Here is a 14,691-nt window from a genome sequence, read left to right as displayed (position 1 = left end):
CCCTGAATAGCCAGAGGAATATTGAAAAAGAAAAGCAAAGCTGGCGGCATCACAATTCCGGACTTCCAGCTCTATTACAAAGCTATCATCATCAAGACAGTATGGTACTGACACAAAAACAGACACATAGATCCATGGAACAGAATAGAGAGCCCAGAAATGGACCCTCAACTCTATGGTCAACTCATCTTTGACAAAGCAGGAAAGAATGTCCAATGGCAAAAAGACAGTCTCTTCAACAAATGCTGTTGGGAAAATTGGACAGCCACATGCAGAAGAATGAAACTGGACCATTTCCTTACACCACACACAAAAATAGACTCCAAATGGTTGAAAGACCTAAACGTGAGACAGGAGTCCATCAACATCCTAAAGGAAAACACAGGTAGCAACCTTTTCGACCTTAGCCGCAGCAACTTCTTCCTAGAAACATCGCCAAAGGCACGGGAAGCCAGGGCAAAAATGAACTATTGGGATTTCATCAAGATAAAAAGCTTTTGCACAGCAAAAGAAACAGTCCACAAAACCAAAAGGCAACTAATAGAATGGGAGAAAATATTTGCAAATGACATATCAGATAAAGGGCTAGGATCCAAAATCTATAAAGAACTTATCAAACTCAACACCCAAAGAACAAATGATCCAATCAGGAAATGGGCAAAAGATATGAACAGGCATTTTTCCAAAGAAGACATCCAAATGGCCAACAGACACATGAAAAAGTGCTCAACATCGCTCGGCATCAGGGAAATCCAAATCAAAACCTCAGTGAGAAACCACCTCACACCAGTCAGAATGGCTAAAATTAACAAGTCAGGAAACAACGGATGTTGGCAGTGATGCAGAGAAAGGGAAACCCTCCTACACTGTTGGTGGGAATGCAAGCACTCTGGAAAACAGTATGAAGGTTCCTCAAAAAGTTGAAAATAGAGCTACCATACGATCCAGCAATTGCACTACTGGGTGTTTACCCCAAAGATACAAATGTAGGGATCCGAAGGGGTGCGTGCACCCCAGTGTTTATAGCAGCAATGTCCACAATAGCCAAACTGTGGAAAGAGCCAAGATGTCCATTGACAGATGAATGGATAAAGAAGATGTGGCATATATACACAATGGAATATTATGCAGTCATCAAAGGGAATGAGATCTTGCCATTTGCAATGACGTGGATGGAATTGGGGGGTGTTATGCTGAGTGAAATAAGTCAGAGAAAGACATGTATCATATGGCCTCACTGATATGAGGAATTCTTAATCTCAGGAAACAAACTGAGGGTTGCTGGAGTGGTGGGGGGGTGGGAGGGATGGGGTGGCTGGGTGATAGACATTGGGGAGGGTATGTGCTATGGTGAGCGCTGTGAATTGTGCAAGACTGTTGAATCACAGATCTGTACCTCTGAAACAAATAATGCAATATATGTTAAGAAAAAAAAAGAAGATAGCAGGAAGGGAAGAATGAAGGGGGGTAAATCGGAGGGGGAGACGAACCATGAGAGACAATGGGACTCTGAAAAACAAACTGAGGGTTCTAGAGGGGAGGGGCATGGGGGGATGGGTTAGCCTGGTGATGGGTATTAAAGAGGGCATGTTCTGCATGGAGCTCTGGGTGTTATGCACAAACAATGAATCATGGAACACTACATCAAAAACTAATGATGTAACATATGGTGATTAACATAACAATAAAAAATTTAAAGGGAAAAAAAAAGACTACACACAAAATCCTGTGGCCCGCATTTCCAGTCCTGTCAATGAAGGTCAAAAGCAGTGCCTAGACTTCTACCCTTGCTGGACTGTAATGAGGTACTCCAAACCCCCTCTACTGGCTGGAGTGCTGTCAGAGAAGGCCAAGTAGGGAGTTGGAAATCACACAGACAGCCTGAACTTCTCCCCTGTGAAAGTAGTAATGAGACACCCTTTCCCTCCTCAATGGAGTTTTATTAAAAGAGACCTAGTGGAAAGTCAGGACTTTCATCATTGCTCAGCCATAACAAAATCACCCTTCAATGTCGGTGGTGGCTACACAGGAAGCAGCAATTAGGCACCTATTCCCCTCTAAGCTAGGGCAGTATAAGCAGAGACCCAGGAGGAAGCCTCAACTCCAAGTCATTCCCACTGCAGTAACAAAAAGTTTCTCCTCCTGGGTATCTATGGAAACTGAGGGGAAAAAAAAAACCTAAATTTCCATCTCCATCAGAAGAAATGAGTCAGAATTCTCATTCAAGTACCAGAGCACTGCCAGACAAGATAAAATACAAGATTTAAGTAAGACCCGAAGTCTTATAATACCCAAAATGTCCATATTAAAATCACTTGTCATACCAGGGACCTCAAACTGAATGAGGAAAGACAACAGATGCCAATGTGATAATACAGGTGTTAGAAGTATCTGAACAAGGATTTTAAAGCAGTCAATAAAAAAAATGTTTCAACAATTTAAAATATGTCTAGAACCAATGAAGAAAAAGTTTTATGGAAGGAGTAGACAGTTTCAAAGAAATTGAAGATATGAAAAACAAATGGAAATTTTAGAAATAAAAAAAATACAGCCACTAAAATATTACTAAGACGATGGACTCAACAGCCACTTGAAAGAAAAAAAAAAAGAAATCAGTGAATTTGAATATAAAACAGTAGAAATTACACAGTCTGAACTACAGAGCCTGAAAGTAAGTGTTAGGGACATGTGAGAGTATGATAAAAATTTTAAAAATATAATACTCATCTCATTGGAGTCCCAGAAAGACAGACAAAAAGGGAACAGAATTCTGAGTCTTCTCAAACTGCTCTAACAAAATATCGTAGATTGAGTAGCTTTAGCAAGAGACATTTACTTCTCACAGTCCTGGAGAATGTAAGTCCAAGATCAAAGTGCTATCAGATTTGATTCTTGGTTAGGGCTCTCTTCCTGGCTTGCAGTGGTCCACCTTCTCACTGTATCCTCACATGACAGAGTGAACTCTGGCCTCTCTTCCTATTCTGATATGTTAAGAAAAAAAAAGAAGAAGAAGAAGAAGATAGCAGGAGGGGAAGAATGAAGGGGGGGAATCGGTGCGGGAGACAAACCATGGGAGACTATGGACTCTGAAAAACAAACTGAGGGTTCTAGAGGGGTGGCGGGTGGGGGGATGGGTTAGCCTGGTAATGGGTATTAAAGAGGGCACGTTCTGCTTGGAGCACTGGGTGTTATACACAAACAATGAATCATGGAACACTACATCAAAAACTAATGATGTAAGGTATGGTGATTAACATAACATAATAAAAAAAATAGTAAAAAAAAAAAAAAGAAAAAAGAACACTGATCCCACCATTGTGCTCTACCCTAATGACCTCATCTAAACCTCATTGACTCTCAAAGACCCTATGTTCAAATACAATCACATTAGAAGTTAGGACTTCAACATCTGAATTTTGGGAGGGCACAAACATTCAGTTCATAACAGAGTTGGAAACGTATTCAATAAAAAATGCCTAAAAAAGTCTTCAAGTTTTGCAAAAAATAAACAAAACACAAATCTACAGAACAAGCTGATAAACCATACACAGGACAAACTGAAAAATTCATGTCAAGACACATCACAAACTCCTAAAAACTGAAAGCAAAGAAAAAATGTTGACAGTAATAAGAGAAATGGCACATTATCTATAGGGGAGAAACAGTTTGAATGAGAATGGATTTTCTATCAGAAACCACAGAGGCAGAAAGAAATGGCATAACACTTTGAGTGCTGAAGAAGAAAATAATCAACCCAAGATTCCATATTCAGTGCAAACATATCCTCAGGAATGAAGAGGCAATCAAAACATTCTCAGATGAAGGAAAACTATGAGACTTTATAACCAGCCAACTTACTTTTAATGAATGGCTAAAGAAAATTTTCTGAACAGAAAGCAAATGAAAAAAGGAGTCTTGAAACATCCAGAAAGGATAGTGAATGGTAAAAGCAGAACTATGGGTAACACAGTATGCTTTCCTTCTCCCCTTGAGTTTTCTATATTATGTTTGATGGTTGAAACAAAAAGTTTAACACTATCTAATGTGATTCTCAGTGTATACAGAGAAAATATTTAAGACGATTTTACTTTAAATGTGAGAGAATAAAGGAATATAGTGGTAGATAATAAGGTTTTTGCACTTCATTAGAACTGGTAAAATGGATTCACCAACCAACTTTGACAAATTATGTATGTATAATGTGTACTAGGCAAATTAATGGCCCCCAGAGAAAACCATGTTATAATTCTTGGAACCAGAATAATTTATTTCATACAGAAAAGGGAAATTAAAGTTGCAGATAGAACTAAGTTTGCTCATCAACTCATCTTAATATTGTAATATTATCCAGGGTTATCAGGTAGGTCCAATGTAATCAGGACACTCAAAGTGGAAGAGGAAGGTAGAAGAGTGAGGTCAGAGTGATGTAATATTAAAAAGCTCAACACACAGTGGTGCCTGGGTGGCTCAGTCAGTTGAGCATCCAACTCTTGGTTTCAGCTCAGGTCATGATTTCAGGGTCATGGGACTGAGTCCCATGTCAGACTCTGTGCTCAGCAGGGAGTCTGATGGGAATTCTTTCCATCTCACTCTGTCCCTCCCCCCCCCAGTAATAAATAAATCTTTTAAAAAATGCTCAACACATAGTTGGTTTTGAAGGTAGAGGAAAATGTTTATGAGCCAAAAAATCTGGGTGCATCTAAAACCTGGAAAAAATCATTGAAACAGATTCTTCCCTAAGCCTCCAGAAGGGAATAGCTGTGGTGTGCTGATACCTTGACTTTAGTCCAGTGAACCTGTAACAGACCTTTCATCTTCAGGATTCTAAGATAAAAATTTGTGTTTTAGTTTGTGGAAATTTTTTAAGGAAGCAATAAAAAAAACTTATACATAATGGAATACCAAGAGTTGTCACTAAAAATGTTATACAAAGAGATACATTGAAAAACTTGAAGCATAATCTATAGAAATACAGAAAAGATAGGCAATGAAAACGAGAGAAAACAAACAGAAGACAAAGAATAAAATGGCAGATTTAATCCTTATCAATAATTGCATTAAATGTAAATGGTCTAAATATATCAAATAAAAAGCCTTAATGGGATGGATAAAAAACATCATGACTTTACTATATGCTCAGGAACTCAATTCAAATATAATGATATAGGCAGGCTAAAAGTAAACAAATGGAAAAAGATATACTATACAATCAGAAGAATACAGTAGTAGCTAAACTAGTATCTGATAATGTAGACTTCAGAGCAAAAGAGAGAGGCATACTGTATAATGACATAAAGGTAAATTGACCAGGAAGACATAACAATCCAAAATGGGATGTAACTGAAAAGTAGACAAATCCACAATTATTGTCGGTCATTTAAATACCCACCCTACAGTGATGAGAATAATCAAAGAAAGTATTAATACATGCAAAGGTATTCCATGTTTATGAATTGAAACCCTTGAGATACAAAATGCCAACTGTCTCCAAATTTTATATATATACATATACATTATATATATGTATATATACATATATGTGTGTATATAAATTTTTTTCACAACTCATTTTATAGTCATAGTAACCAAGACTGTGATATCAATAGAAAGAATTAAACATTGATCAAAGCAACAGAATAGAGAACCCAGATAAAGATCCACAGAACTCATTTTTCTATAAGGATGCAAAAAGCAACTCAGTGGAGGATAGATTTTTAAATAACTGGTGCTTGAGCAACTGGATATTTATAAGCAAAAACACACCCTCAACCTAAAGCTCATACCTTAATGCAAAAATTCTCAAAATGAATATTTAAATATGAAATAAAAATTATAAAAAAACCTTAACTCAGGAAAAAGTCTCTAAGACGAAACTTGAAGAGTTCTTAATCATGACATCAAAAGCATGGTACAAAAGAAGTCAATAATTTGGTCTTAAAAACTTTCTGTTGGAAAGTCCATGTAAAAAGCATTTAAAAAAAGAAAGGTATAAACTGGAATAAAATATTTGCAAACCATATACTGAAAAAAGAACTAGTACCTACAATATATAAAGAACTCTCAAACCTCAACAGCAAACAACCACCATACACACACAATTAGGAAATGGGCAAAATATGTAGAGACATTTCACTGAAGAGGACATATGAACGACCAACAAGCACATGAAAAGATGATCAGTCTCACTGGGTATTCAGAAAATGCAAATTGGAGATGTGATGAAATGTTTCTTTGTACCTATTAGGACAGTTAAACAAAAACAATGACAATACCAAATACTAGAAAGGATGCAGTGAAACTGGGTCTCTCATACATTGTCAGTGCGAATGTAAAATATAATAACTCTCAAATAGTTTGACAATTTCTTATAAAATTAAATATACCTCTACAATACAGCCAGCAATTGAACTCCTGGGGCATTTATCCTGGAAAAAATGAAACATCCACACAAATCTTACAAATGACTATTCATAACAGCTTTATTTTAATAGCCTCAAACTGGAAACAACCAAAATATCCCTCAATAGGTGAATAGATACATCCCAGGAATACATTAGTATTCCTTAAATACTAATCAGCGATAAAAATAAACTGATACAGCAACTTAGATCTCAAGGGCATTATGTTAGGAGAAAAAAAATATCCAGATGACAGATATTATATGACTCCATTTATAAAAAATTACACAGACGGAAAACAGATTAGTGTTTGCCAGGGTTATGCAAGGTTAAACATGGGAGCGATGGATGAAAGAGACTAGACAGGGATAGCACAAGGCATGATGGAATAGTTCTGTATCTGGACTGCAGTGATGGTTATACAATCTACACATACGATAAAATGAAAAATATGTACACATTGTATCAGTGTCAAATTCCTGGTCTTTATATTGTGCTCCAATTATATAACATGTAACTATCGGGGGAAACTCAGTGAAGGGTATATGTGATACCTATACTATTTTCAATAGGCTGTTAAGCCTATCTTTTTTTAATTAAGCAGTTTAAAAAATCTGTGTTAAAAAATGAGTTGTATTTAATCAAAACTACAACCCAATTTAAACTTGGACAAAAAATTTGAACAGATGCTTCACAAAAGAAAATACATGAGCGGCCAAAAAGCACAAAGATGATACTTTTCATCATTAGTCACTGGGGAAATAAAATTTAAAACCACAATTAGATACTACAATATATACTGTGGAATGGTTGAAATTAAAGACTGACAATAAATGTTGGTAAGTATGTGAAGCAACTCAAACTTGCTTACCCTGAGAACGTAAAATGCTACAATCACATTGGAAAAAATTTAAACATGGTACCAAAATATGGAAAGAGCCCAGATGTCCACTGACAGATGAATGGATAAAGAAGATGTGATTTTACACACACACACACACACACACACACACACACACACACACACACACACACAATGGAATATCACTCAGTCATCAAAAAATGAAATCTTGCCGTTTGCAACTATGTGGCTGGAACTAGAGGGTATTATGCTAAGCAAAGTAAGTCCATCAGGGAAAGACAAATACCATATGATTTCACTCATATGTGGAAATTTAAGAAACAAAACAGATGAACATAGGGGAGGGGAAGTAAAATAAGACAAAAACAGAGGGAGGCAAAACATAAGAGACTCTTAACTATAGGAAATAACCTGAGGGTTGCTGGAGAGGAGGTGGGGGGAATGGGGTAACAGGGTGATGGGCATTAAGGACGGCACTTGAAGTAATGAGCGCTGGGTGTTGTATGTAACTGATGAGTCACTAAATTCTACCTCTGGAACTAATAATACAATATATGTTAATTAAATTGTATTTAAATAAAAAGTTAAAAATAAAAGCCACCCTGAAAAAAAATTTAAACACGGTACATTAAAATCTAAATGTGGACAAACTTTAAATATATATAGAATATGGATTATATCTATATACATATATAGATATATGTTCTATGTGTAAATTGCCACAAGACACCGAAAGCATAAATTATCACGAATAGGCATGACAAATGTATCACATCAGAAGTAAAGAAGCAACAGAGCAGGAAAATGTATTTGCAACATACAACAGAGGATTAGCTTTGCCTCCATAAAAGAATTTGAAAAACAGGTAGAAAAATAAATTGCATGTTGAAATGCGTTTCCTAAGAGGAAATTAGTATAGGAAAAGGTGTTCAAACTGTTAAGGTATAAGGATTGTGCAAGTTAACATTAAGCACTGATATCTTATTTCACAACCACTGGAATGGAAAAGAAAATGAAATATCTGAGACTGTCAAGTTGTTATGGATGGAAACCTCCATGAGGTACTGTTAAAAATGTCTATGACCACTTTTGAAAATGAAATCACAGTTTCTAGTAAGGTTGAAATTTGCTCACCCAATTGCCAAAAAAATCTGTTAGGTATGTAACATGAAGAGAATCTTACACTTATGTAGCAGATTACAAATAAAAAGATGTTTACTACAACATTATTTGTCATAGGGTATACTGTACCATATTTTTCCCATTAATAGGGAATTTTGATATATGGTAAAATACATTTGGATGAATTAATCAGACCAATAGGCATCAGTGTAGTTTTTAAAAGAATACTGAATTTAAAAAGCAAGTTGCAGAAATTATCTAGTCTAGAAAGCAATTTCAGCAGCACATATACTAAAATTGGAATGATACAGAGAAGATTAGCATGGACCCTGTGAAAGGATGACAGAATTATCTAGCATGGCATCATTTCTATATTTATGGATAGTGAAATTATAATACATCCTGAAAGAATACACATGAGATTTTTTTATAGTGATTGTCCCTAGGAAAGGAAGGAAAGACTAGAGAGTGAAATAACCTTTAAAGAGCAATGGCTCCTTTCCTATCTCCCTATTTACTACCAAACAACCCATTCCATTCCTCTCTGCCTCACATGACTGGCTCCTTGTGCCCTCAAGTATTCTTTGGCTTTTCCATTTTCCAAATCTTACCATACTTGGATGGTACCCCACCAATTACACGTGAGGTAAAGCAGAGTACAGAGCAAATAACATGCAAACAAAAATCACTTGTTGGAATCCTCTTCTGAGATCGTAGAGATCATGTTGCCTAGTGTGCTTCAGATTGTGTTCTGAGAAGCCCTGGAGTTCCTGAGAGAAGCTTCACTGGGCAAGGAAACGCTTGGCAGCTAGGACTTAGCACCCACCACCTCAGATTCAAGCACAGCAGTTCCGACTTTATCTGCTTTATAACTGGGTCAGTGCTCTTAAAAAGGAGAACAAAAACCACTGAGTTTAGGCAACAACTTTATTTTTTTATAAGAACATAATAAAGTCATTTTCTAGCAAGATCACATACCTTTTCTATGTTTAAATGGTTTGATGTTTACGGAATTCTCGGTTAAGGAAGGTATGTGGGAGACTTTGGTTACTAACATCTACCTCATCATATCATATAAACAGGAGGATGCTTTTTCAAGTGTCAAGTCAAAATGAAATGATAATTATATTTCATTTACTAATACAGCAATTCTGGTATAAATTCAGGGAAAAAGGAGAGGGTAGAGTATGCTCCATCAAATTTTGCAGTGTGCATCACACCCTGCTCTTTCACCAAGGAAAATCAGAGTCATCATCAACTTGTATAAGCAGAATTCTTTGATTCATTTAACCTAGTGATAGCCCTCTAAATAAGTTATTATGTGTTAAAGAAAGTACAATGGGGTGTGAGCTTCTGGAAAGCAACTGTTGACTCTAACATGATGTTGCCAAAGGAAGAACTAGATCATCAAGCTTTCCATCCCTGCCCATTTCATTAGCTAGGTAATCTCTAATGGAAGTCATTCATGAAGCTAATAAGTTCTCTTCAAGTAAATCACTAAAAAAAGGGAATTATATTAGGCACCAAAGTTCATGAGGAAGAAAATTCACAACAAAACAACTCTGATCTTTGCTCCAGGCTCTGCTTAATGGTCCAGAAAACTAATATTCATTAATTTTCACAAAAGATGTCATATGGCTAGAGCTATAATATTCAAATAATATTCAATTACATTTTTTTCTAATGAGTGAAAGCCTCTTTTAATCACTTTGAAACCAGTTACCATGAAATGCATTATTTTATTCTTGTAATCTCTTCACTGTGAGTCTTCAAAACATGGACAGCAATTTCACTTCTCAGGAAATACACTGAAAACACAGAGGCTGATTTTGCATTCAGATTTCATTCGACCTAACAAACAGAATAATGACATTTTCTCCTACCCCTCCTGGTATAGAATTTTGTAAAGTACTGTTTGTCTCTTGCAGAATTTCCCAGATTCAGAATTATCTATTAATATTTCTACTTCAAACAGAAGACCTGCAACCATACTTACAGAGGATGTTTAGAATAGACCTCTTCTTGACTGCTAATGCCTAAGGAAGATGGTGCAGCCACAAAGCAGAGGGACTCTGATAGCGAATGTTTTTCACAATCTGTCTGAACAGATTTGGCAGGAGGAGAAGGATTATTCACCCATAATATCTCCATCCACACCCCTGCAACTTACAATCCACACTCTTTCATGATTCTACCTCTTATCAAGGAGTGCCTGTACACACAGAGCTAATGGTGTATGGATTATTCTGAAGATTAAAAACAAAATTATTTCTATTAGTCAGAAAATATAGTTTGTAAAAATTTTGCCTCCACTAACAAGGAACTTGATATTTTTCTCTATCAGTTCTGTAAACCTTTACTGGAGGCTGAGACAGCCACACATGGAAAAGATTTCTAATCTTAGGAAACATCTGTCAACCCAGGGGTGCAAAAGATAGAAAAAGTGGGTGGGGTATCCCCACAAACAGGTGGAGAGGACAGGAATCACACTCTAGGTAAATGAACTGGAAGCCTGCACCCATATTCCAGGTTCTCTTATTCCGTATATCAGATTTCCTCCCAGCCGAATGTATAAAAGCAAACCACCCCAGTATCGAACAGCCACATGGAATGCTCCCTCTTCTGAATTTGCTGAGGAGTGCCTCTGTCTACAGAGTTGCTTGAATCTGTAGTGTTCCCCATAGCAGACTCATTCTCCTGTAATCACTAAGTTAACCTCTGGAGAAAAATCCAGCTGACTGTGTATTTTTACCTCTTTAACCTACTGCTGCTAGTTTTCAGTCAAAATAATAGAAATGGAGAGAAAACATCAAGTTACAACTAAGTGAAAGACAAGTCCCTTTCCTTTGATTACGATAATTCTTACCTAGTTTTGGAGGTAAATCTACATTCTGTGGTGAGGTGGGGGAGGAAATGTGGTATAATTTGAGACTTGATATCAAATCTACTACATACTGGATAATTTTTTCTTCACCTACATTGAGATTTTAAGTTAAAGGGTTTACTCAAATACATTTATGGTAGAAATAACAGAAAAACTATTGTCAAACCGTTATCTTCAAAAATTTGCTACAGAACCAAAAACAAAACATGCCTGAAAAACTCTCTCTGAAGCGTGTTTTACTGTTTTACAAGGTGTGGTACCACACAAACAGTGACAGAAACCATCATTTTTTTCTTTTGCTTGTACCAGTTCTCAGTAACTTTGTATTAAAAATTCCCTCAAGACTCAAATCTTCTAATGAGAAGTCTCATTTTAAATGATGCTTTGCTCTTTTTATATAATCCTAGAATGAAAATAAAGAGGGCTTAAGATATGATCTAATATAGTCTCATGTTTCCTTAAAAGTAGACAGCAAAACCATCTGAAAGTAATGGGCATAATGCTATTTAATATAAAAGTTTGAGAGAAAATTACTTCCCGTACGTGTTGTATATCACTCGAATACCTTTTAAACTAATAGCTTCGTTCTCATTCTGTAGGAAAGCAGCGTCATTGAAAGCCAATTCTCCTCCAGTTCTCAGTTGGGTTCCAAAGTTGGATTAATACCATAAATTTTAAAGACTGCCTTATTTTACTGCCTCTCTGCAGATTGTGAGCTCCTTCAAAAAATGGGAAACAGGTGATCATCTTTATAACCAATTCTACATTTTTAACTCCATGTCTGGTACATACTTATATATATCAAACAATACAACTTTGTCAGACACTAGGTTAAACTGGCTTGGAAAGGTTTATACTGATAGTTGAATGATTATCATTTAAAATACAAGTTCTCTTTTGTTATAACCTTTCCCCTACCCTTGTAACAGGTAGTCCTTATTTTCAGTCTTATTCTGTTCAATTACTGGTATATTTAAAAATAAAAATAAAAAAATCAGGGGCACCTGGGTGGCTCAGTAGGTTAAGCGTCCAACTCTTGATTTTAGCTCAGATCATGATCTCAGGGTTGTGGGATGGTGACCCGCATTGGGCTCCGTGCTTAAGCGGGAATTCTGCTTGAGATTCTGCCCCTACCCCCACTCATTCTCTCTCTCTCTCTCTCTCTCTCTCTCTCTCCCCCCTCCTTCTCTCTATAAAACAAATAAATCTTTGAAAAAAAATCAGAAAAATCAGACCATGACTTAGGCATTTAATTGTGATATGGGAAATATTTAAAATAAAACAATCAAAAATATTAGTCACACTTTTCTTTTTATGTCAATGAAAATAGGTATTTTAGTGATATATTGGCTAATTTTCTGATATTTTTCAAAAAATATATTTAATTTCAACATGGTCAATTGATGTCTACTGTATACTAACCTGTGAGCTACTTTGGAGAATTTTTCCAGGAATGCAACATCCTTCTAAAAGTATCTTTCATTATATAGTATAGGAACATATATGAGCGAAAAAAAAAATCAAGGAGAGTGCTTTTTCTGTCTCTTCTGTCTTGCCTAACTGCTACCGTTAGGACCACCCTTGATTCAACTTGCACTGCTGTCTAATGGCTATTAAACACATGTTGGGGAATATCATCAAAAAGACATGAATGAGCCTGACCTGGGAGCTGGACCAGGGCATTTGGAGGCTCCTCACCCTCTTCCCTGTCCTTAGAATGTGGGTTCCACTTACCTTTCCTGCTCCCAGAGGCTGCTCCAAGGTCATAACCTTGAGATGGTGATGTGGTGTTAAAAACACCTGCACAGTATACATGATGGAGCAAAGTTTTAGGGTCTCTTTATAAACTTTTAAGAATAGGAGGGTGGATGTGGGGATCCATTTGCCTTGCTGCCACACAAGACAAGCCTCATATGGAAGTTCCCTTTGCTTATTCAAACTCCCACCTACCAACCTGGAATGGCCTGCCTGTTTCTTTAGTCTCTACCTGCCCTGAGGACAGGGGCCAATTACAGATTGGGAAAGCTCCCAAGAGGGATGCAAACCACCAATACGCAGGCTAATTTGACATTCTGGCCAGCCTAACACTGAGTCATATAGAAGTCATCTATAAAATGTCTATTCAGAGGATGGATGGAAGAAAGGAATGACTGAAAAAAAGAAATTTGTTGGGTAAAAAAATATGAAGCCTATAAGACAGAAAGGATTAGCTTTATTTGAAAGGCTAAAGGATGACTTCTCTGCTAAAATTAAAGAAAATAAGAGAAAAAGAATGTGTGTGACACGATGTTTACATGCTACTTTTATTCTAAGCAAGTCCATCACAAGCCATTCTGTTAAGCTTTCAAATCTACAATACTTCTGCAGCAAATCTGAAAATATTTGTACTTGATGTATTTTTTAAGGGTTAGAAGAATTTAGGTGGTCCTTAGGGGTACTTCAAGTTCTTGTTTTAATATTTATTCACTTCCAGATGACTGGAAGACCAATAATTCATTTTTATAAGAAAGGAAATTATCAACTCTGACAAATCCAAATTCTAGGCTTCAGATCCTGCTCTCTATATATCATCGCCTAATACTATAAACATGAATCTCAGAGGTCTTATAATTCTTTCTCATTTCAAGTGAAGTCAAATGCTTCTGAAATGGATTCACTACATTACTTATATCTGCTGAGTCAAGGTATCTGAAAATACTGCTATATCAACAAATAGAATTATTATAGCTCATTACAACTACACCATGAAGGATGACTCTAGTACCTACTGCAGTCATTGCATTTCAAAACAAAGTATCTACCTGGTGACCATCTATACTTGGGTGAGATCCAGGCATCTCCAATTCAGTAAGTTTAAAAACAGAACTAACCTATTGTTCTGCTAATCTTACTCCCACAATCTCTTTGTGTAAAGGATGGTAATGGCTTCCATCCAGTCATGAAGTCAAAGCCTTGAAGTCATCCTCAACTTTCTATTCCATTCATTCCATTCACCCCCAAATTCAGCTAGTCACTAAATTTGGTTGAACCATCTCCTAAACCCCTCTCACACTCACAGTCTTCCAACCCAGTTCTATCACTGCCATAGTTCAGATTTTCATGATTTCTGAAACAGTATGATTTTCCTGCCTCTGGATTTTCATCACAAACCAGTAGAAGTGTCGTAGAGGGTGTTGTTTGATTTCAAGCTTTCCATTCCTTATCCATGTGAGGGCTTTATGATACAACATTAAACTTCTGTTTAAAAATGAATTGGCCAAAACATGTATCTCTTCTCCCTTTTGTCACTTAAGTGACAAAGATTAAAACATATAAAAACTTCAGAATCGAGGAAGCTACACGAAACAACCTGAAGTGTCAATTTATTCCGAAGAACACTTCACAAATTCCAGATGATAAAGTGATGGGGGCAGGGGTGGGGAGGC

General features: G+C 36.5%; 1 protein-coding gene and 1 non-coding gene across 4 annotated transcripts in view; one reads left to right on the top strand and one right to left on the bottom strand.

Moving 5' to 3' along the window:
* The window catches only part of UNC13C (unc-13 homolog C), a 601,702-nt gene that overhangs the window by 493,758 nt on the left and 93,253 nt on the right, over positions 1-14,691 (bottom strand). The gene's annotated exons all lie outside the window — the stretch shown is intronic.
* On the top strand, positions 8,653-8,755 carry LOC114206600 (U6 spliceosomal RNA). The gene has a single exon (XR_003608685.1). It is a non-coding gene; the product is annotated as a U6 spliceosomal RNA (small nuclear RNA).

This window comes from Eumetopias jubatus, unplaced genomic scaffold (genome assembly GCF_037043125.1).
Source record: "Eumetopias jubatus isolate StellerSeaLion01/CBP00866 unplaced genomic scaffold, mEumJub1_p1.0 scaffold_7, whole genome shotgun sequence".
NCBI classification, from domain to species: Eukaryota; Metazoa; Chordata; class Mammalia; order Carnivora; family Otariidae; genus Eumetopias; species Eumetopias jubatus.
The sequence above is the reverse complement of the archived record's forward strand: the minus strand, read 5'-3'. Positions and strand labels throughout refer to the sequence as shown.